Source organism: Bemisia tabaci, chromosome 1 (assembly GCF_918797505.1).
Source record: "Bemisia tabaci chromosome 1, PGI_BMITA_v3".
Lineage (NCBI taxonomy): Eukaryota > Metazoa > Arthropoda > Insecta > Hemiptera > Aleyrodidae > Bemisia > Bemisia tabaci.
Window position 1 is genome coordinate 71,024,100 of NC_092793.1, and position 23,481 is coordinate 71,047,580.

Genomic DNA, 23,481 nt, shown 5'->3' on the forward strand with positions numbered 1-23,481 from the left:
CTTCAGCAAAGATCTACATCTTTCTTGCCAACCAACATGTAATTAATGCAACATGAAGAAACTTCCATCAAACTGGGAGGCTCTTAATGCCTTCACACCATCTGAATGTAGATTACCCTTTAGAGAGGATGGTTGAGATCCTTTTGTGTAAATCGCCGGTGAAACTGCAAGAATGCGCAACGCGGTTGCTGTGTTTTGAAATCTCTCCTATCTTATTAAAAAGAGACCAAACCAACATGAAAGCTTACTGTTTCCATAGAATATTCTTTATAAAGTGAAGCCAAAGCACAGAAATTTTCAAAAAGAAGCGTCCAGGAATTTTCTACGTAGAAAACAAAGATTGACAGGGAGTTTGAAACGTCGCAAACCAGGATACGCATTTCTGCAGTTTTACCATCAAACTACGGGTGTTGCCGAGTATGAGGCTGTATTACACTTATGGCGCATTAGATTTGGTCGGTACGTTCCAATGGCCAAAATGCGCAACATCATATCTCTGTTGTGATGTTTGGAAATCTCAACTCCTCTTTTATTTTTTGAAGTGCAATAAGCCAACTTTATAGCTTGAAACTAATGGAGGATATTGTGCTGATAAACAGAAAAATCAAGAAAGTTTTCAAGAAATTAAGTAGGAACATCGACTTGTTTTATTAAAAAATAAAGTATGACAGGAAGTCGGCAATGTCGCAAATGGAGATATGTTGTTTCACACTTTCGCCATCGCTATGCTTCATTAGTGGCTGATCGGCGTAATAATCTGTACTCCAGGCCATGTCTTTAAGATGTTTCATGAGATGTTGTGTATGCACCTTTTTCTCAGGATCTGTTGGAAACATCTTCAACAAGCTTTCCTGCGGGGAGATTATTGAAATGTCATTGACTCTATGTCGCCGCTTACGACAAGACATAGTCCTATCTTAACCGTGCAATATATCGCAATTCGATGTCTTATCGGGCTGGTTTAAATTTCAATGATCGACCCGCTGGTTGATTCCTGATACTTCTATACATTAACTGACGAGAGGCTTATCAGATACTTATTTCAAACACATTTTATTAGAAACAAAATTTGAAAAAAATTTCATAATTGGTTTTCCCCCTAAAAAAAGTTAATATCTACTTTCTTAATCAGCAGGATTTTTTTTTTTTTTTTTTTTTTTTTTTTTTTTTTTTTTTTTTTAAAAATTAGGTAGGTATCCCAAAGAACCATTCCCATTTGCGTAGGAACCTCATACAAAATAAACCAAAAAGTAAAGACATCACCAGTAGCTCCTATGAAAGCACACATGATCAAAAGCTAGGGTCTAGGTAAGTTAGGGTTCTGGTGGGAAGGGGTAAGAGGGGCCCCCATCCCCTGAGAAGACTCCCCCAGCGAGTAAGGGAATGACCACTCTAGGACAAGAGCCTTAATTATTTTTGTAGCTGCTCAATATTACTTAACTCTCGCAAAAAACAAAAAGTTGTCCCATGAAAACCCCTCTTCTCAATCACCTAAGTTCGCCCAATACGTAAATAAGAGTTAGAACCAATTTTTAGGGTTCCGAGGACTCGGAGCGCATAAACTCACGTAGAACGCTCCTTATTCTGACTGCGGAAATATCAGGGTCCCTTTATGCCCCAACTTTTCAACAAACAAAACAAAAGAAAAAAAAGAGCGATGGAAGTTATGTTTTCGCAAAGATGTTGTTTTTCCCACTATGTTCGAGCGAAAGAATTGGTAGTACTTAGTTCCGGTTGAACCAGGCTGAAGGGCCGCCTGCAGGTTTTTTGAACCATAACTTAAACCATTTTATCTTTATTTTTGGAATTTTTGGTGGACATTTGTAGGGACATTTTTTTTCTTTTTCCTCAAGTGCCTAAATGTTCGTGAAACGTTTCTTCAAGCAGTTACACATATAATCAGCGCAGTTTTGAGTTTTTCGGAACCTAGGTCCTTTTTTTCGTCAAGTAGGTACTTGTTACATTTATTTACGAGTAAACGATAAAGCACAAAAACATAGCCCGAATATACGAATAAAGAAGGAGATTTAATAAGAAAAAAGTGAAGCGAAGTAAATAAGATTAGTGGTTACGTGATAACGGCTGGGGTCAGGTCGCCACTTAATTTTTTATTTGTTTTTATGTGTTTTGTAGCTGAAAATGAGCTGGTAACAGCTCGAAACGTCCTGCTTTTTAGTGTTTTTAATTTTTTAGCCTTGTTTACCCATATTTTTATTAAATCTCCTTCTTAACGATTACATAGAGTTTTAATTTTCACCTTTTATGAGAAAAAAGGTGATGGTCAATTTAAAGTTAAACCATGAAATTGATCAACCTTCGCATGTATATTTTTAAAATAGTTACTTAGGTTCGAAAGTGCCGAGCGTACACTCGTGCTTCGTGCATGTGCTCGCTCGCGGCCTTTTACCTGATTTTCGCATGAAGGTTACAGACGATGAGTCGATTCGGTGGCCCATGGTCTAGCCGCGTTTTTCTAATTGACAGTAAGTCGAGAAGTGAAATGTATCTGCTTGCAGTCGTGGTCTACGGTGAAATCATCCGCTTTTAGTTTCTATCCATCGTTGCCAAACCCAACATCTGAATTCGTGCATCAACTTTTGTCGCTGCACCCATCTATCTGAAAATGGTACCAACTATGAGAAAGTTATCCCCAAGGCCCCCCCTAGACGAAGTGTCCTTCTGCCCCCCCCCCCCCCCTACCACCACAGCCACAAAACCATGGTTCCCGGTTTAGCCCATGTCCTTAGTGGAGGAATTTGGCATAGTTCAGCGCGGTTAAAAAAATCTGCCTTGCGTCCCAAGGAAAACTTCGGAATCGGAATGCAGTAATCTGAGACTGTAACAATGATTGCTGTAAATATGAGTTCTTCCATTGACAAGTGTACGAAGAGAAACACCCAAAGTGAGTGAAAAGCACAACTCGTATTTCAGCAAAATGTGTTTGATATATCGATGTTTGTTTCCTTCCTAAGAGGAATCACCTTAATAGTCTTGGTACATCATAATTATTATTCGATTCACCATCCCAATGTCCAAAACCCGCGTAAGTTTTTTCGGGTGGAAGTTGTGTGAAATTTGGCAACGTCATTCCCTGTTCACACGTTACGCCGACGCGACGACGACATCCGCCAACTGCACGTCGAAACGCATGCTTACGGCTCCGGCGTCTGTGGTTGGTCTGTCTTCTTCTAGTGGAAGGCAGAAGATAAAAATTCTAATTAGACAGTGGACGGTGCGGTGTGCGTCTGGGTTAATTGAAATTCGCCTAGGGAAGAATCCGAGAAGCGCCGGATTCGCCGCGAACAGGATGGCATGGCGCTTTGTTCCAAGTATCCTTTATTCCTCTCGACGAGGACGTGACGCACATATCGATTGCGATTTATTGAACGATCTGCCATTTAAACCTATGGAAAAAGATCGATATCGATGAACTGAGTGTTCGCTGCGAACACCTGAATAGTCGATTCTTTACCATAGCTTTCAATCGGGAATTATCGATAGTCAATCATTTACGCCTCGCCACTGAGGGTATTCATACAGGAGGGCTCGAGGGTTCCTTAAACACCTTTTTTCTTGGGGAAGCTCCATATGGTTTACATGGTGATTAAGGAAGGTTGAAGGACAGTGTTCGGCATAACTTCTAATATTTAAGGAGACACCTTACACGCAAAGAATCATAAATAATGACGCGTCGTCTAAGTGTCGCAGGGATTGTAGCGTTTGTCCCACCCGCCAGAGTTGGCAGGGCGGTCAAGACATCTTCGCAGTTCGACGCGCCTTCAATCCGGCGAAGCTGCAACATGCTTACAGCCGTGGTCAAATAGTTGTATGTCACGCCTGCCGTAAACGAACTCAAATATCGATGGTTCCACGCGAAAAGGAGCTTATTTACCTCGATTGCAACGTTGCAAATCACGGTTTAAGCTTCAATTTGAATGAATATTCATTAAAGGTCGGCGCACAGATTCTCTGAAAAATTTACAATGATTTTACGAACGATTTTAATTGAAATCACGGGAGATTTCGTCGCGATATTATTATTAGTCCCATTTTCTTTTTTTCTTTTTACGGAAAAAAACCCACGGCCCCTGATTATAAATCTTAGCTTTTACGATAGTTATTTGTGCGTTTTATGTTGAAAATTAGATGGGAGTCATAAATAATGACGCATCGTCCAAGTGTCGCAGGGATTGTAGCGTTTGTCCCACCCGCCAGAGTTGGCAGGGCGGTCAAGACATCTTCGCAGTTTGAAGCGCCTTCAATCCGGCGAAGCTGCAACATGCTTACAGCCGTGGTCAAATAGTTGTATGTCACTGGCCGGATAGCCCAATTGGACCGCCTGAAGCAATAAGGAACCAAGCCACATTAGCTATTGCCAATTTAATTTTTTACATGATAACGGTTGTGCGGATTTTTGTGCACATTTCAGTGAATTTTCTGCATAGTGCGAAGCAAATTCCATAAAATTTTCAAAGGAATCCGCACAAACGTCCGCTTGTAAACAATTAACTTGCCTAGTTGAATTGGCAATAGCTGATGTGGCTTGGTTCCTGTCTGCTAAACGCGGTCCAATTTTTAGGAGCCAAATTAACTCTTTGCTTACGCATCTCGCACTATCGTTGCTTCGCGATTGTGAATTTGAAAAATCCGACGGGATGCGTCAAGTTTTTAGTCGCCACGATGGCCCAGCAACCCCAATTCTTTGGCGCCGAAGCCCGATTTCCAAGCGCATTTGGCACACTGCGCCTGGAGAACTCCGTTTAAAGGTATCCTTAACGTTTTATCATGAAAAGGTCAATTTTAACGATGTCAAGAAAAAATGATAACTTTGCAAATAGACCCTTGCAAGAGATAACAAAAATTATTCCTCTTTACAAAAAATTAAAAATACAGAAGAGAAAAATTTGCCGGAACTGGGAATAAGGTAGGTTTGTACCTACCTTACACTGAGAAAAAAACTCCGGCCGTGGAAGGTGTACTTACGGGCTATGAAGACATACCGTTCGCGTTCCGGGCTGAGAGGCTGAAAGTTCCAGGCGTAGCTCATGGAGCAGCCGAAGCTACGGCTCCGGCATACCCGGAACTTTCAGCCTCTGAGCTCGGAACGGACTGTATGTCTATATAGCTCGTAACTTTTTTTTTCAGTGTAGAATGTAGACTTTTTTCTTCCGTATTATCATTGTAGTCTCTTGCAAGGGTCCATTTCCAAAGGTACACTTTCAGACTTTTTCGCGAGATCGTTCAAATTGCCCTTTTTATGATGGAAAGTAAAGGATCTCCTTAAACCTCATCAATCACCGTTAAAATTAGCGTTTAGTGACGACGCAATGACACAAGGTGGCACTTGTTACACAACATACCCCTCATCGTTAGAATGAGGCATATCGCACCAACGTGCCCTTCCCATGTTCCAAGTCAATGCCCCGTCAAGATTGATACTGAATTGTAAAGCTGTTGAACTCGTGGGCAGTCATGCCTTCAATCATCTGGTACTCCCCCTTTGTCGGGAGCCAGGTCTCCATCGTGAGGTGCGAGTCATGTCGTTAGAAAGTTTGTATCATCAACAGAACTGATAATAGCGTCATCTTCGATCGAATCTTGGGATGCGATGACCGAACGGAATCAAGATGACTCCAAAACGCGGTGCAGCGCCGATGTGTTATGTGTACTGCCGTGTTAAGACAAAACGCCGTATAAGCCACCAGGCGTTGCCAAATTTCCTTCGAAAAACAAGGAATTTTCAAGAAAATTTGTGAATATTTCTCTTGCAATTTTTCGGAGGATTTTGATCGAAATTTGATCTAAAGAGTCCGAAAATTTTCATGAAAAATATTCATAACTCTCGACTAAAATGGATGCTCTCTGAGAGGAGATTTGGTAACATTCGAATGCTCATATGGCGTTTTCCCTTAGCGCGGCAGTGTAATAGCGCGGATTGTGGTGTCGCGGACGGACAATGGGTCCCTTGATGGGCACCGAGCATCGGGCAGGACGAGAGGCAATTGAAGCAAGCCTCTCCTCACGTCGGCTCTGTTGCCGTGTAACGGAAGAGAGGCGTAAGTGGAGGCTAGGATGGACCTCGAGACCCATAAGAGCATACACTAACCATGGCTCATACAGAAATGAACTCACGGTTCTCTTCCGCAGCAGGGCAGTCTGGTCATTCGGTGATGCGGTGTCCATTCTGTCCATTCGCGCATTGACTCGGTCGGACGGAGGCATCCATTACATAACCTGAAAAACAATTTAGTGTCATTTCCGGCCCGTGGTCGCAGCAGCCCTTCCCTTTCCTTTCCTCCCATTTCACGCTCGCCAACCACCGAATTCTCCCGGACCCGGCCGAGGAACATCTCTTACTCTCTTTTCATCGAGTTCCATGCGTGGCACACGTTCTGCCGTCTTACACCGCAGAAATCAGTACTACCGTGCTGAGGGGAAACGTCGTATGAGTCTTCAGGCGTTGCCAAATGTCCTTTGACAAATCACTAAGTTTCGGAAAAGTTTATGAATATACGTTCTTTCGATTTTTCGGAGAGCTTCGTTTAAAATTTAATCTAAAATGTCTGAAAATTTCAAGGAAACTTGTTCATAACTTCTTTCGAGAATTAATATTTTCTGATAGGAAGTTTGGCAACATTCGAATGCTTATACGTTGATTTTACCCAGCACGGCTGAGCATCGCTTAGAGACGATATATTTTAATCACTCCGCGCTGCTGTCCTCCCAATATTGTGCAAAATTAAAAAGTTACTTCCGGAAGTCGATGGTTGTATTCGCCTAGTAATGACTGATGTCTAAAAAGTTGAGCAATTAGTTTGGCAAATCTGAAATAGGAACATATTGCGGGGGAGCAAAAGGGCACCTCATCAAGAAGGGTTTAAAGGGCGCTTAAAGGCACCTCATGAATTGTGAAACTCCTCCAGCTTCAAGAGGAGGTTCGGTGGAGTTCCTTCCCCAGCTCCAGAGGGAGGCTTGAAAGAGTTCCCTGACCTTAAATGGGACTCGGGGGGGGGGGGGGGCACTCCTGTGAAATTTTGAACAATTTAATAATCTCGAGAGTAATATAGTGCTGTTCTTATCAAAAAGTAGATAGAATTACAATTTCAAATATGGACATATTTCACACATGTAGTGGAATCCCTTACATTTCTTGTGCAGGACCAAGTAGATTTCTAGGTGAAGAGGAGGCTCTCGGCCCTCTACAGGTTCATGACGCACGTTTAGTCTGTATTTTTGCCCATCACCTCTATGAAGGTAAAATAGTGTTTGCTCCGTGATCGCGTGAAAGAGCTTTTAAAACTATCGAAGACTTGCAACACGACACTGACAATGAGATTTGGGGGCCGTGGGCATCGGGCTGGCCGAAGATTTAGAGCGACCTTGAACCGCCAATCTCCGGTCGGCTGATCACAATATTTTCAGCACTACATATTTACACCATGCGGCGTAATTTTGCGTTGGGATTATAATGAGCCCCTAAAGGTTGTCTCCATAACTGCGAAGTTGTCACCAAAATGCGTTACTCGGTAATTGTTTTATTATTAGGTAATTTCTCTTGTCGTCGACCGACTCAGATTTCGTTGATGATTGCTGAGGAGGTGAAAGTCGATCATAAATTCCTAGTTTGGATTTACTTTGCTGATCTCATGTCGATCGCAGTCCAATATGCTGTATTTTTTTCAGAAACGCCATCGGAAATACCCAATGAATGACAATTTAATTCAAGATACGATCAGTATCTAGCAATTTGCAAGCTGTGGTGATAATGTACTCGGAAAATGGGCACTTACTCAGACTAAGACTATAGTGGTTTCTCTAATTTTTTTCTCAATTATTTTCGTTGGTAAATGCAAATAATTTGGTAGTTTGGTTTGGTTGGTTTTGGTTAATTTCACTGAAAAAAAAACATTGGATCTAGAATCCAGACTCTTAAAAACATCGACAAGAAAAAGTACTCTTGATTCAGAATCGAATTCAAATCGAAGAACTAGGTAATTCTTTCCATTTTTCTTCTATGAGTGTATTCAAGCGGTCAAATTGCGACCACTGCTTGTGCTGACAGAAGTATTCTATTTTCCATATGGAATGCGCACTGAAAAGTTCAAGTTAAATTATTAGGGATCAGGCCCCAATCTGGAGCTTTATCAGTGGATATAATCTTACCGTTGTTGCTTTGTGCCACGGACATTGAGTATGTCATCAGTGATTTATATTCGTGGTCTATAAAGAAGGATTCTTCCCGAGATATAGGGACGATACTTTCTTCTCTGTTCCTTTCTCTCCCATCTTCTTAGTCTCGATTTTCTGTTTCTCCCTCTTCTCATTTTCGTCCTCCTTAGTTTTTAATTAATGTCACTGTGTAACGATTTATGAGTTTTTAACATCACTGCGATGATTATTTTACCACGCAAATTTTTACAGTAGAATCGTGACAAATATAATCGAAACTGATTTTTCTTCTCTCTTCAACCCCAACCTTTTAACTCGCTGACACCATCACTTAAAAATCTCCCAAAAAATAAAAGAAAAAGATTCCAGGGCGTGGCTTCTGCTCACTTCCGCCGAGATAAGCAAAGTGCAGAGCTCGACCTGGCCTACATATCGACTCTCTCATAATTATGGAACATTATAACGTTTATAAAGAATAGCCATGCTACTGGTCCACGTGCAGTTGCACTTCCAAGCGCAGCGAGAGGAGCAAACCCGGAGCCTCAAGCGCAGTAGTCATCAGCCGATACCATTGCCGAGGTGTGAGCGATCGATTATCGATATTTCCCCATTTGAAGTTGTGGTAAAGAATCGATTATTAAGTCTCTCGCTGCGAATTCCCTGTTTATCGATCATTTTCCGTAGGTTTAATTGGCGGATCGATCGATGTATCGCTAAGCGCGCCACGCCACGCCACTAGCCGATACATATTAAAAGCTGTGATGATGGCGCTGGCGGCTGGCGCTGTTGTATGAATGGGCTCGCACTTCAGCGCTCATTACAAGTTGCGTCAGACAACTCGCTCGTTGAAGAATAAACACCATCTCGGGTCGGGTGGACTGTTAACTCAGTATTTTGCACGGCTGTGGTAGTGTGCGGTAGACGCCGCCTCTCGTTTACCCCGCGGATTCCCCAGCGAGTCGCGACATCATCGTTATTGGAGGCATTTGTAGGGACGGAATCACTACAACGTCACAGAAAAGCGATATATATCGATTTATTCTCGTCGGTAGCATTGAAAGAGGTTATGTCATTGTTATTATGTGCAGGGTCACCCGCGAAAGCATAAAATTCGACAAACCCCCTCCCCCCGGGAGGTTAATGAATGGAGAGGGGGATGATAGTAAATCGGAAGAAGAAAGAAATTATTCTTCATATCGAATGTTTAGAATTGCGGGCTTTTTTAAGGACTCAGTGTTGGAGTTTTTTAAAGTTCAAGAACGACGTAAGTAGCATGGTTCAAGATAATGTTTTGAAAAATATGGGTACCTGAAATACAAAAATCTTTTAAAAGTTGAATAAATCAACGGAGCGTTCGAGTAATGTTGGTGCTCTAGACAAGAGCGCATCTTTTTTTGTCCCTTTTGACAGGCCTTAGGAGGTGGTGGGTCTTCTTAATTTGGTGACCCAGCTTGTCAAGCTCAGCGTTACGTAACAATATGTTTACTGGACTTAATTTTTTTTTCTTTTATTCATTTTCTACGTCAGTTTGTCGGTGACAGGAACGTTGAGTAAGATCTAGGGGAAAATTTTGAAAGCGGAGATCGAAGAAGAATGAAAGCCCAATGAAACAGAAGAGCAGTTGGGGCGACAATTGACCATCTGTTTAGTGTCACTCAGATGTCACTCCTCCATTAATTATTCGCAATATCAATCCATTCATAGAGCAAAAATGGTAACGTTGAGTTTTCAGCGTCGAGTTTCGAATACCGGTTTTTCGTAAAATAAAAAGTACTTTTGAATCAGCACCTTGACATCGGTCCCCCTCTCTTCCATGAGCTCGTAAAAAAAGAAAAGCAGCGAGCATTTCGGAGAAATGATATCCGCTTTGCTTTAATTGGTACCCAGTAGAGCCACTCTGAAGATATGAGCACTTTTATCGTTTCGCGTATTCATTAGCTATTGACACCCGTGCGCACACTTCATTGCACCTCTCCGGATTTTTGTGCCTAGCTCGAGTCCCAGACCGAAAGAGTGAGTGATAATTCGTGCTCCCCAAGTTGTAGGAGAAACAAAAACAAGAGGAAAAGCTCTAATACGTTCGTACTGTATGTAGAAGCGCTCACAATCAGCTTTTCCCTATATGCAGGCGCGTTTTTAAGTTTCTCCGAAGAAGATGAGCACCTTTGAGATGAATGAACTCTCTCACCAAAATTTCCGCTATCAATTTTGACTAAACTTCACTGCCGCTAAAAAAATAAATCATTGAAAGACGATCATCGTCCTTCGAGCTTTGACATCAGGAGCATTAAATAAAGGCATCACAGATTAATCTATCGTTTGGTTAGAACCCTCTCCACCAACTTGTTGAGCTGGTGCGTCACTTAAACGCATTTCCACCAGTATACTAGAGTTCTCGAGGCAGGTTAGAATAAAAAGCTCCATGGGCTGAACGTTTAAAAGCATGAGCTTTATAAGATCCGTTCATCCTTAAATATTATCGGAGAAGCTACGTAAAAATGTGAGCTGAAATTACACGCATATAGATGCAAGGAACTGGAAGTTGACGTTAGACAGGGAAAGTAAATTTTAATTTTTGGCCCCGTGATCGCGTCTCCATGACGAATTGAAACGAAAGTGAGGAGTGGAGGGGGAGAGAGGGAGGGAGAGATAGACATAGAGATAGAAAACGGAAAAGGAATAGTCCAAAACAATAAACAAAAAATTAAGAGATTTGACTGATCGATGTTTGAAGGAACTTTGAAGGCTTCCGGAAAAGATTTAAGATTTACCAAGCGTAATCGGCAATATTGATTGAATGCTTTTTGAAGCAACTCTGCATGGTTGTGATTGCTGTGTGTACTTAGATCCTAGGTCAAGGTGAGGAACTGGATAGATAAACCAGCGCCCTACTGGCTGTTTCACACCCAACCTCGCAAACTATGACGAATTTGAGTTCTCCAATTTCGTCATTTTGTTTTAAATTATCTCCGGATTCCCTGGTAAAAATTGGCAGTAGGATCTGTGTTCCAAAATACCATAGACCTACGGCCGGCTGTAAGATTTCCAATAGCTTCTATAGCCGGCTACACAATTTCTTATAGCCTTTCATAGCCGATGGCGATTAAGCAACTCACAGCCAGGCGATAAAGTGTATGCTAAACGTTACTAATTACGGATGCCAGGACTTGGTGAGTTTTTGGACCACTGCTCTCTTTTTGGGTCGTAGTATCTTGATTTATTTTGCGAGGAAAGCTCCGTACTTTTGATGGATGCCTGCCATTCTTAATATATTAGAGTGCCTTCAGTTTCGTATGATACTGTGCAATACCTCTGGTGTGAAATAGTTGCTTCAAGCGCCGTGGCACGCTGCGGTGCGGCAGGCGGGCAGCCAGCGCGAAACGCGCATTGGCGCCTACAAACCTAACAGGAATACTTCACGCGTTGCGCAATGCGTATAGTATCCCTGTTAGGTTTGTAGGCGCCAGTGCGTCACCGCGCAATGCGTGAAGTATCCCTGTTAGGTTTGTAGGCGCCAATGCGTCGCCGCGCAATGCGTGAAGTATCCCTGTTAGGTTTGTAGGCGCCAGTGCGTCGCCGCTCCGCTTTGTGTTAGGCTCTAATATTTAATCTCGCGGAGTCAGCGTTATTCAACTCATGATTTTGAAATGTTTCCACATCCTGTATGGATTATTATTCTCGCTTTAATTGATGAAAAAAAATATGTATTAAAGGAAAATATAACGTGTGTTTTGTAAATATTAATGTGGTTCCGTATCAAACTTAATGATTTCCAAAGCACACGAATTTCGACACAATTTCTTTTAGCCTTTTATAATCGATGGCGAAAAAGCAACAGCCAGGCGATAAAATTTAAAGCCCGGCGATAGGAACTATAGCCCGGCTGCATAATTTTTTATCGCTCCGTATTGCCCGGCCGTATGATTTTCTCCGCATTCTACAGCCAGCTATATGATTTTCTGTAGCCTCCTTTAGCCGGCTATAGGAATTCCTATGGAATTTTGAAACGCAGCTCTTATCGCCAATTTTTACCAGGGTTCAACTCAGTATTGTCAGGTAAAATTGAGAACTTGTCCAAGTAGCGATCTGTTTAATTATAGATGTGCCACAGGCAGGCAAAATGACGAAATAGTTGGGGGGGGGGGGGATGGTTAAGTCACCTTCATATGCTTTCTAGAATGGGTTTGACGTTTCAAACATCTTTAGCCTGGAGTCTGTTTCAAATTATGTTTTTTAACCGTCTGACATACGAGGTCTGTTAGATTAGAAACCGGATTTTGGTCATAACTAGCCCGCAATGCGTTCGAATTAGGTTTTCTTGAGCTTTTCTGATAGCTGGAAATATACTTAAGAACGCTACGTTCACAGATTTTGTTTATTTTGATCAGTGTTTATTCTGTGTCATCTTGAATACGAGTAAGTCAGGTGCGTTTTGCGATTTTCATCATGCGATCACTGATAGAGCAAATATTCAACATTAAATTTTGTTTTAAACTCGGTACACCTTGTACCGAAACTTTTGGTATATGCTAAGTAAAGTTTATCATGATCATTGCATGAGATGTTCCCACTGTTTTTAATGGGTTAAACGATTCAAAACTGGTCAGGAGTTCGTCAAAGATGAGGAGCATGGGAATCGACCCTCAACGGCAACTGACATTTGTCACGTGGAAGAAGTGCGGGCAAAAGAGCTCGAAAATGGTCGTTTCGAGCTTGTTGAACAGAGTAATATTTCTGAAGGCTCTGTACATACAATTTTGATAGAATATGTAGACACGCATCGAGTTTCCGGTACACTTGCCCCTTGATTGTTGTCCGTTGAACGAAAATCCAACCAAATGTCATTTTCCCTTTAGCTGCTTGAACGTCCTAACAATGATTCTACATTTTTGGATAGGATAATTTTCGGTGAAAATACTGTAGTGTACGGCTACGATATAGGGACGAAACTCCAATCGTCCTTGTGGGTTGAAAAATGTAGTGTAAGACCGAAAAAAGGGAGACAAGTTCGGTCAAACATAAAAATCGCAAAACACCCTTGAGGTTGCCTTACTTCAAGCCACATACCAACGAAGCTAATTAGGATTTTTCAAATTTGTGAACGTAGCGTTCTTAAACATATTTTCAGCTATCAGAAAAGCTCAAGAAAACGTAATTTGGACGCAGTGTGGGCTAGTTATGACCAAAATCCGGTTTCTAATCTAACAGACCTCGTATCTTCACTCGTCTGAGCCTTATGCCAAAATGTGTCAGAAAAATCAGGGAAATTCATTTTCTAAATTTTATGGTACCCCTGTAATTACTTTTAATCCTTAAACTTTTTTAACAAATGAACCATAATTTTTTGACCATTTTGGAGAAATGCAATGTACCGTAGTGCACGCAGTGCAGTGTGCATGATGCATTAAAAATGAAAAGGTCAACAAAGATAAAGAGGTGGACTCCTCACCATAACGTCGGCGATCGCCTCCATCACGGCCTCAAATTTGAGACCTTTTTTGAGCTTGAGAGTTCGTTTCAGAGAAAACCTTAGTGGCACCATCGTGTAATTTCTCGCGAAATTTTACCATGCTTAGAATTATTTACATTGCAAATCCCGTGGTAGGTATGCTAGAGCTCCATCGCTCTCGCAGTGGCAACATGCAAGTCTAAAACTATTGCACTCGGTATCGCGAATAGGCCATGGAGCCAACTTCGCCTCACCACACAGTGGATCGAGTCAATAGGAGAGGTCGGACAAAATTTTGAACTTAAGCTCATAACTCCGTTCATACAAAATTTTGAGGTTCTAAAAGTGGGTCTATTGGTTTTCTCGTGAAATTTATTCCGGGAGCACCCCTTGAAATTTAAAATGTGACGAAATAAACATCAAAATTTGCAGTCTTAGTAAAATTTTCATGTCCGACCTCTCTAATTGACTCTATCCGCTGTGCGCCACTGGGAAGCGTGCGCTTTATTGTCAGATCCGACCAATGCCGGCCGCGAATAAGCCTAGCCGATCGCCGTTCGTTATTCGTTTTACGGACTTGGTAAGTTACTTTTTTTCATCCGGAGCCCCATTCTGCCGTGCTAAGTAAAAACGCAGCATAAGTATTCGAATGTTGCCAAATTTCCTCTTTGAAAATATTTATTTTTGAAGGAAGTTAAGAATATTTTTCCTTGAAACTTACAGACTTTTCATTTCAAATTACGAACGAAAGCCTTTGCAAAATCGGGGAAGAAATAAATATCCACAAATTTTCCTCAAAATTCGTGATTTTCCGAAGAAAATTTGGCTACGCCTGATGCCTCATACGTCGTTATTACTTAGCACGGCAGTGTTCTCGAGCTGGGTGTCAGCTGCTTGTTCTTGGAACCGACGAAACTCGTATCGAGAGCGACCACGTTAGTGGGAGAGTTTTGAGAAACGTAGTGTCCACCATTCCCATAATATATGCGTTTTAATAGTGCGTGTTTAAGCTCAAGCTCTACTCTCAAAGATGGAGACGAAATTCGCAAAGTGGACGAAGAAATCTCACAAACATCGTGAGATTAACTCTGAATTCAAGTCTGTTTTTTAAACTGAAAAACACAAGAAAACGGGTGATCAAGGCCAAAAAACAATAGACACAAAGCTTTGGACGTTTCAGGGTGGTCTCAACCTCTCCTCGACCAGGAAACAAGAAATACGTGAAATTATACAAATCAAAACCTTTCGACTCCCATTCGTGATAACAAAAAGAACTGTCATCACTTTTGTTATCACTAAAGGGGGGTCTAGGGGTTCTGATTTGTATTATTTTATATATATCTTGTTTCCTGGTCGAGGAGGGGTTTGAAACCACCCCAAAACGTCTCAGGCTTCTGTTCGTCGTTTCTTAGCCTTGGTTACCCATTTTCTTGCGTTTTTTAGTCGAATTATTCGGGATATTTTTGCGTATTATAGTCAGGTGTTACGTCCAATTCCGAAAGTCCGGAAATAGTACTGATTTTTCAAGGGCGGTATGGAAATATTGAAAAAGTGCGGAAATTCCGCAAGAAGGTCCGGAATTTTTTCCAGTTTTTGTCATTTTTGTCGCAATTTGAGCGAGAAATTCAAAGTTTGAAATTTTTCGATTTTCGTCAAATGGAGGCACTGAAAAAGTCCTGAATTTTTCTGTTCAGAGGCACTGAATTTCTTGGGAATGTACCGAAAAAGCACTGTAAAAGTACTGATATTTGGCCAGCCTGTTTTAGTAGACACCCTAATAGTTCTCTTTTTGTCTTTTGCCCCTGCGAAATTTCGACTTTTTCTCATAACTCGGCTGAGCTATTTCTTTCAAGAACGCTCAGTTTTTATGTTCTGTAACTCTGCTTGTAACATACCAGCTCGGTTCTCTGGTGCAGCTCATGACCTTCCTGAAAAATACCGCAGCCGCGCCACAGAGCCGCAATAAATCTGTAGCGCCTTTTTCAAAATGCCACTGATTGTTCACCGTGGCGTCCCTTCCTCACCGTCCCTCGCCCGCGAAATTAGTTCAAGAGGGCGTTGATCCTAAAGCTTAGCGTTGCTCCCTCGTCGAAGGATTGCGGTTTTTTCCCCCTTCTTTCGTCTCCTTATTTGTATTTTCTCTTTCAATTTCCCTTCCAACGTCGCGTATGGATGCAAAGCCGTTTGGCTGGATGCCACTCAAGCCGCCTGATTGCTGATTCGACCGGAAAGCGGCCATTCCGGCCGGCTCCACCGGGGCCTCCGGGAAAATTCCAGCATTTTCCTTCCGATTCGGCAAGCGGGTCTCGGCGCTATGATGGCTGGTCGATGACTTCCCTTGATTGCGGAAATGTCGAGTTGCGTCCATACACCGTTGCCATTTACGCTGGCAAATGCTCATATTTTTCGTGGATTTCGGTGGATTCCCCGGCAGCAGTTATGGACAGCTGCTCGACGTGCAGTTTTGATTCATCGTCATTTCCAGTGTTCGAAACTTACAGGCGCCAACGCGTCAAATGCGCCGAAGAAATCGGCTATGGCGCCTAAAATATGAAGGCTCTGCGCCAACGTGGCCCCTAAATATCCCCCCCTCCCCCCAAAAAAGCCTCCTTCGAAGCAAAGGGGGAGGGGGGTCCTGGGGCCTCCCCCATAAAATTTTGTGAAAAAAGAACCGCTCCTACATAGAATTTGAAGCAATTTTGACGCAAAATTTGCGTTACTATTGAAAATTAAAAATTAAAAGATTTTACCTCTCTTGCTGTGATTTCTATTGACACTAAGTATTCGTTTCTCATAAGAGTTAAGCATTAGAAAAACAGGAAAAATTACTAAATAGAAGCGGTAAACTAGCTCACTGAACTGAATGATTCTCGCTCAAACAACGGAGATCGTCTCTTTATTTGAAAAAGAGACAAAAGTGGTCGATTCTCAATCACGCGAACACTCTTTTCGAGTCTCCGAGTTCTTCGGTGATTAAGAATGGGCAATTTTACGAAAACTAGAGGACGTGATCACTAAAATTCTCCTCTCAGATACAACGAGGTATATTTTCTCCGAACTTCATCCCCGTAGTCACCGCTCGCCTCCGTAACACGGTAGCACTGTACTTCGATATCTTTCCTTGCGAGGAGTGTTATTGCACGAGTGCGAAATGGAAAGCTTAGCGCTTTGTAAACTTTAGCAGCGCGTGAAAAATATTATTTTGCGTGAAACGAGAACAAATTAGTGTCATACACATCGTAATATTTAAGCTGGAGCCGATTGTTCCGCATGGTTGTCGGATTTCCGAGAGCACCCGTTAGGCCTACTCGATTTAATCAAATTTATCGATTTTATGCACAACTTTGCTCGTCGTAGCCCCTACTATCCCTTAACTCCCTTTGTAGGTCTTCGTTTCCGCGCGATTAACCAACTCGCCATGGATATCAGTGGCGTCTCATGTTTCGCAATGAATCGATTGATCTGCCGTTTAAACCGATGGAAAAATATCGATTGGTAATAATCGATTTTTTACAATAGTTTCAAATGGGAAAATGTCGATACCTGCGGTGATTCACGCTTCGTCACTGATTGATATAATGCAGAAATGCATTGACGCCATGTTGCATTTATTGTAGAGATTTATTTCGTTCTAATTGAACTGATTTTGTATTCGACTTTTAAAGTTTGGCATCGTGAGGGGAGCAGGTAACCCTAAACTTAAGTTGTGCAAGGAAAGCCTAGCCGGTGACTTTGGTCTAGTGCCGCCGCAGCCAGGTACCCTTGTTTAAGTACTGAGGTTTGCGAGGTGATTTAAGCTGCGGGCTGCACGCACTCATCGTACGGCTTCTTCAATCCGAAATAACTGCCGACCGAATGACGACGACGTGTAATCAAACACCGAAAAAAATTGTCAGGGCTTGCCCTAGCTGACCCCTTTATTGCTGTAGCAGTACACAATATGAAAATAGATTTTTTCACATTGACGTTTTGTAACACAAGTGGAGACTGGTGGAGACCTCCGTTCGAATGGAATTAAAAATTTCAGCCCAGACTTGAGGAACCATTGGAGCACTAACCACTTCTAGTTCTTTGAAAAATTTGGGCTGTTGGGGCCTTTTTTGTGAGACAAGGCTTTCAGGAGGATAAAATTGGACCCTCCATGGATTGGGTTGGATTCTGATCAGCACGTTACCGCTCTACTGCTGTGCTAAGTCACAACGCCGTATAAGCATTCAAATATTGCCAAATTTCTTCTTTGAAAATATATATTTTTGAAGATAGTCATGAATATTTTCTCTATATATTTTTGAAGATAGTCGTGAAGATTTTCTCTATATATTTTTGAAGATAGTCATGAAGATTTTCTCTATATATTTTTGAAGATAGTCATGAATATTTTCTCTGTATATTTTTGAAGATAGTCATGAATATTTTCTCTATATATTTTTGAAGATAGTCATGAATATTTTCTCTTGAAATTTGCAGAATTTTTGGATCAAATAACGAACGAAATCCTGTCAAAAATCGAAGGAGAAATATTCACAAATTTTCCTGACAACTCGTGATTTGTCAAAAGAAATTTGGCGACGCCTGGTGGATCTTACTGCGTTCTTACTTAGCACAACTGTTAAGTAACCTCGTTCGATCAGCACGTTCCCTCTTTGATGATACCCCGTCGATTTTTGCGAACACCCTGAAAGGCGCTTCGTTTCAATTTTTACGTGTGAAAGAAGCTAAGAGAAGGGGGTCCAAACCATACGCGAAGGAAATATAAATAAATAGTGAGCAGAAGAAAACGGAGAAATTGAAGCGCTGCGCTGGTTACGCGTGTGAGGAAGTGTATAACAGGTTCCGAATAACTGTAAAACGTATCCGTCCGAGGCTGCGTTGAAATTGAAATAAAGTCCCCGTCACGTCGCGGCGGAAAGACTAGCGTAAGTGAAAATAGCGTGTACGAATGGAGTACAAAATTACGGTCGATATTTTTTATGCGTGTTTTTAATCGGTATTATGAATCAATTCAGTAGTAGTGTGGAAGAAACTATCACTTTCCCAAGAACTTCATACTTGAACTGCGTTAGGCAGGAAGGAACCAAGCCACATCAGCTATTGCCAAAAATAGGGCAATTTCATTTTTTACATGAAACGGTTGTGCAGATTTTTCAGCAAAAGACAAAATAAATTTGAAGAGCCATAACCTTGAAAACAATATTTAATTAATTGACGAAAACGTACATCACAGCTGAAGGCGTCTTTCGGGCATTGCCCACCTACGACGTCTTAAGACGTCTTTAGCTGTAATGTAAGTTTTTGTTAATTAATTAAAACTTTTTTGCAAGGTTATAGCTCTTCAAATTTATTTTACTTTATTTATATTTCGCCTTGCTCATCGCAAACATGTTTTTTCTAAAAAGACAATTAGAGTGCTACGTAGCGCTCGAGATCCGAAAGTAAGAAGCTTGATTCATTTCAGCTTCAGCGTTACGGATAGCCTGCCCACTCGAACATCGGAAACGTGAGGGATGACGCGCAGTGGCGAGGCGTGAATTATCGACTATCGATACATTCTCATAAGAAGCTCCTGAAAGGAATCGATTATTAAGGTATCCCTGATAATCGATCCTTTTTCATAGGTTTAAATGATAGACCAATCGATTCATCGCAAAGTAAGACACGCTACTGATGACGCAGCGATGATATTACGCGCGTGAAGAAAGAGGATCACGCCCACGTACGGCATTGTATCTCAAGTGAGGTGTATTCGGTGTCAGTGATAACAATTAAGCCTCACAGCGCAGCGTTGTCATGACGTTGAGCATGTCGCATGGCTTTTAGCTGACGTTAAATAAGACGTAAAGCAAGTATGAGATCTTCGGTAGGAAGTTCACAACCTTCCAAATTTCTCCGATATGACGATGGCAGAAAGGAGGAGTATCAAGGCCCAAAATCGGCTCACCTCCGGAATCCCGAGATGTTTCGATATTTTGCAGTTCATGGCGTATATTTTACCGAAGATTTTTTTTTTTTTTTTTTTTTGTCGTACTCACAATTTTTGACTCCGAAACGAAGATCCAAACTGGGGCAGGGCCGGATCAAAGGGGTGGCCACATGGGCCGCGGTCCATGGCGGCAAATCTAGAGGGCGGCAAATTTTTGCAATTTTTTTATATGGATGTCTAAAAAAATATCGGATTCAGAAAACAAACATTACAGACGAGAAAAGGTAACAAAATCTCTCATTTCCTGAGAGTAGAGTAATTTTCAATTTTGTCGTCTTTCAGTGATACAAGAGACAGTACCTTTATTTATTCGAGTTAAGAGAGAAATCAAATACGCAATTTGGCCTGGAACGGCGCTGCGCAAAGAGCAATGATGTCGAGGACTTGAGATGAAAAGGAGAAGCCCTCGGCGCGGCGATCGGCATGTAACACATATTAGCGCCTACAAGACTGCACGAATACTTCACGCATGGCATCAAACACAGTGCGGTCATTGCGGTCAGCGTGAAACGGATAGCGCCTACAAGAATGCATGAATACTTCACGCATTGCGCCAAACGCAGTGCGGTCAGCGTGAAACGCATGGCGCCTACAAAACTGCGTGAATACTTCACGCATTGCGCCAAACACGGTGTTGTCCGCGCTTTGCGGCGGCGGGAGTTAAAATCATTGAACCACACGGGAATTTTCGTGGATTTTGACCATCAGACCCAAGTTTGGGCCTCTGTTTTGAGGTCGAAATGTGTGAGTGTGGCCGAAGCAAAAATTTACGATAAATTTAAATACATAATGTAAAAAGTATCCCGTCAACTACAAAATAGAGAAACAGCTACGGATGGAAGTGTGAAGATTTTGGCTTTAATCGACACTCATCCTTTACTGTCGAAGTATCTTCTCGTCGCGCCATAATTTAACACCTCATGTACATAGATTTTTCAAGTTGGGTATTCAGAGTTAGCACGAGCTAAAGTGTCATCTGTACACAAGTTCAAGTGTTATATTTATGGTACAGTGTCGATGGAACGTATCATCCATCAGCTGTTGGGTCCGGCAACTTTGTCGTCAAGTGAAGTAGATCCCTCTTACAATTGCGTATACCTACTCGAAATCTAATTTTAAATCGTATCTGAAACATTTGAAGAGCCTAGGCAGGTGGGCCGGTATAGCATGGCGTTAACGTTTCGCCTTTTAGAAGGGTTTCCTGCAATCCGACCAATAATTGTCGTGAACTTAAAAACGTTATCGTGGGATCGCAAAGCAGTATAACGTAAATAAAATCACACGCTGTGCCTACAATGCAGCTAATCGTTTCTGGGGTCTGGCAATTTGCACTCCATTACGTCGATTGTCGGTCCAACAGAGCACATGGCGATTGTCTATGGCTACACATACGCCCAGTCTTATACGCGTACCAAGCGCAGCCAGTGACCTACATTTTCTTACGGGCCAGCAATAATAATTATTTTTCAAATGAACCTGTCTCGCGTTAAAAATTAGAATCTAAATGCGTACAGGGTGGTCCAGGATTAAACGGTCAGACTGCAGGAGCCGAAATACCCCCAAACCCTCTTTAAACTGAGACTTCGATATTTTTTAGATCATCATGAATGCACGGTACAAAAGTACAGGGGAGTTCAAATTGCCATGAGATTTGGTTCACAACCGTTGCCGAAATTCAGGAAAAACGATTTACTCTCCGAAATTTTGGGGAGCCGTACTCCGACTGGAGGAACTTTTAAAAAAAACTTTATACAACAAAAAAGTCTTATTTTGACCCATAGAACACGCCCCTGCAGTCTGGACTTTTGACCCTGGATCAATCTGTAAAGCTGGTGCCCATGTAGCTTGCTAAAAACACTATGGATTTTTTCCTCCTTTTTTTTCTCTTTTCTTCAATTTCCTCTCGATCATCCTTCACTTCGCGATCGTTTTTTTAGCACTAATTATTATTAACCATAGAATACATGGATTGCCTTGTATCTCTAATAGACTTGCACGCATATTATCTAGCCTATCTTTTTTGTGAACATTAGCAGAACTCGGAGCAGGATGAATTGCAAGAAGGTTAAAGTATGTTCGTCCGAGGAAGTCGCATGAGGTCATGAATGCATGTATGCACGTTGTTGCTGGCCTGCTTGATGTACGCCCTAGTTTCGGTGCGAAACTCCTGAATTCTGTGATCATTTTCGGTATTCATAGCCTTTTGTTTTTCCGTCACACCTAAAGAAGATGCAATTAATATACTCGGGATATTTTTCTGTCCAATAGAGTATTTTCTTAATATTTGTCGGATCAGCTGAGGTTTTGTAGGCTACCTATTGTGATTGTGAGCATTTGACAGGGTGTCTAGCATCAGGATTTTCCCAATTTTCCCGATTCTATCAGGTTTTGAGGTCAATCAGGATTTAATCTCGATTTCATCAGGATTTGACGAAAAATCGGTCGTGAATTCAGGATTTGAGTTAAGTCGGCCGTCCGATCAGATTTTTTTTATCGAGCTAGTTTTGCGATATTAATTTTTCTCCGCAGAAAATCAGGATTTGGAAAAATCATGAAATCAGGATTTAGCAGTCAAAAATCAGGAAAAATTAGGATTTCCCAAAATGAATAAGAAGTAGACACCCTGTTTTACTTTTCATCTCTTACGTATTTCAAAGATAGTTATAATGCTTTACAAGTGACTTGTGTCTGCGACCGACGACACTACTTGTGAAGTAAAGAAATAACTTCCTTACTGTGGACGCATTCCTCGGATTTATTTTGTTCGTCCAAATTCCTTTGGATCATTTGCACCTGTTTTTGGAAAAATATGAATTTATATTAGTTCGGCAGCGATTCATTTCCTTATGAAAGCACGACGTACTTCCGGCAGTCCTCGAAATAATTTTAATAAAAGAGCGGAATTAACGGAATCGAAGTGAAGGAAATATTCGTCTGGGAAAACTTGAAGATATTTCCAAGCATGTTAATAAAATATGCGACGATCTGTGGCACTGGCTCAGCGGGTTCAATGCCTCCTGCAAACTCCGCGACCTGACGTGAAAGAACGATGCATGGTCCGAATGCCAAAAATGTCGGAGCCACCAAATGCCGATCCTGGCTCACCGCTTGGATTCCGCAACATGGAGTCAGTAGTTTGGCCACTTTTTTGCAATTGAGCATTCTCCCGGTTGAGTCAAAGAGCGTCCTCGCTCAGTGCTTGTTTAAATTAAATGTTTGATGTTACTAGGCGAGAAAAACGATGAGAATATAAGTCGTACTTGACGCAGCCTACATTCTAGGAAGGAAAGAGCAGAACCTAATGTAATTTTCACTAATATATTTACCGAGCTTTATTGTGCTTTAGTTTCGACTTAGCTTGCACCTGGGAAATTATACGTATATACAGGGTGATCCAGGGTTAAACGGCCAGACTGCAGGAGCGTGTTCCACAGGTAAAAATGAGACTTTTGTTGTATAAGGTTTTTTTTCCGAAAGTGCCCCCAGTCCCAGTCGGAGCTACGCCCCCCCCCCCAATTTCGGAGAGTAAATTCAAGGGCTAGGAAGGGGGATAGGATAGCTCCCGAGGATTTTGGAGGAATTCCCCCAGGAATGCACCCAGTGGTGAACGAAGTGTGGGTGACCACCGTGTCGGGATGCATTTGTGCGTGTGTTTCTCTGTCAAGGTTTCACAGGAAAGTAAATGGTCATTGCGTATTCCCGGAAACCATCCAGGGACCAGGGAAGTTTCCACTTACATCCCTATTCAGGAGCCGAACTTTTTGAGATAACCAGCTACTTTATTCCGTAATATGTATGTGTGGTCCAACGTAATACTCTCACGAGTGAGGGTCACCGGACGAGACCACAACCCCGTGTAGACAATCAGCAGACTGATTTTTGA

General features: G+C 41.9%; 1 protein-coding gene and 1 long non-coding RNA gene across 2 annotated transcripts in view; one reads left to right on the plus strand and one right to left on the minus strand.

Moving 5' to 3' along the window:
- The window catches only part of LOC109033153 (SH2 domain-containing protein 4B), a 97,134-nt gene that overhangs the window by 786 nt on the left and 72,867 nt on the right, over nucleotides 1-23,481 (plus strand). The gene's annotated exons all lie outside the window — the stretch shown is intronic.
- LOC140226001 (uncharacterized) lies at nucleotides 625-6,976 on the minus strand. The gene is made up of 2 exons (XR_011900802.1): nucleotides 2,408-6,976; nucleotides 625-851 (listed from the first exon to the last, which is right to left on the minus strand). It is a non-coding gene; the product is annotated as an uncharacterized lncRNA (long non-coding RNA).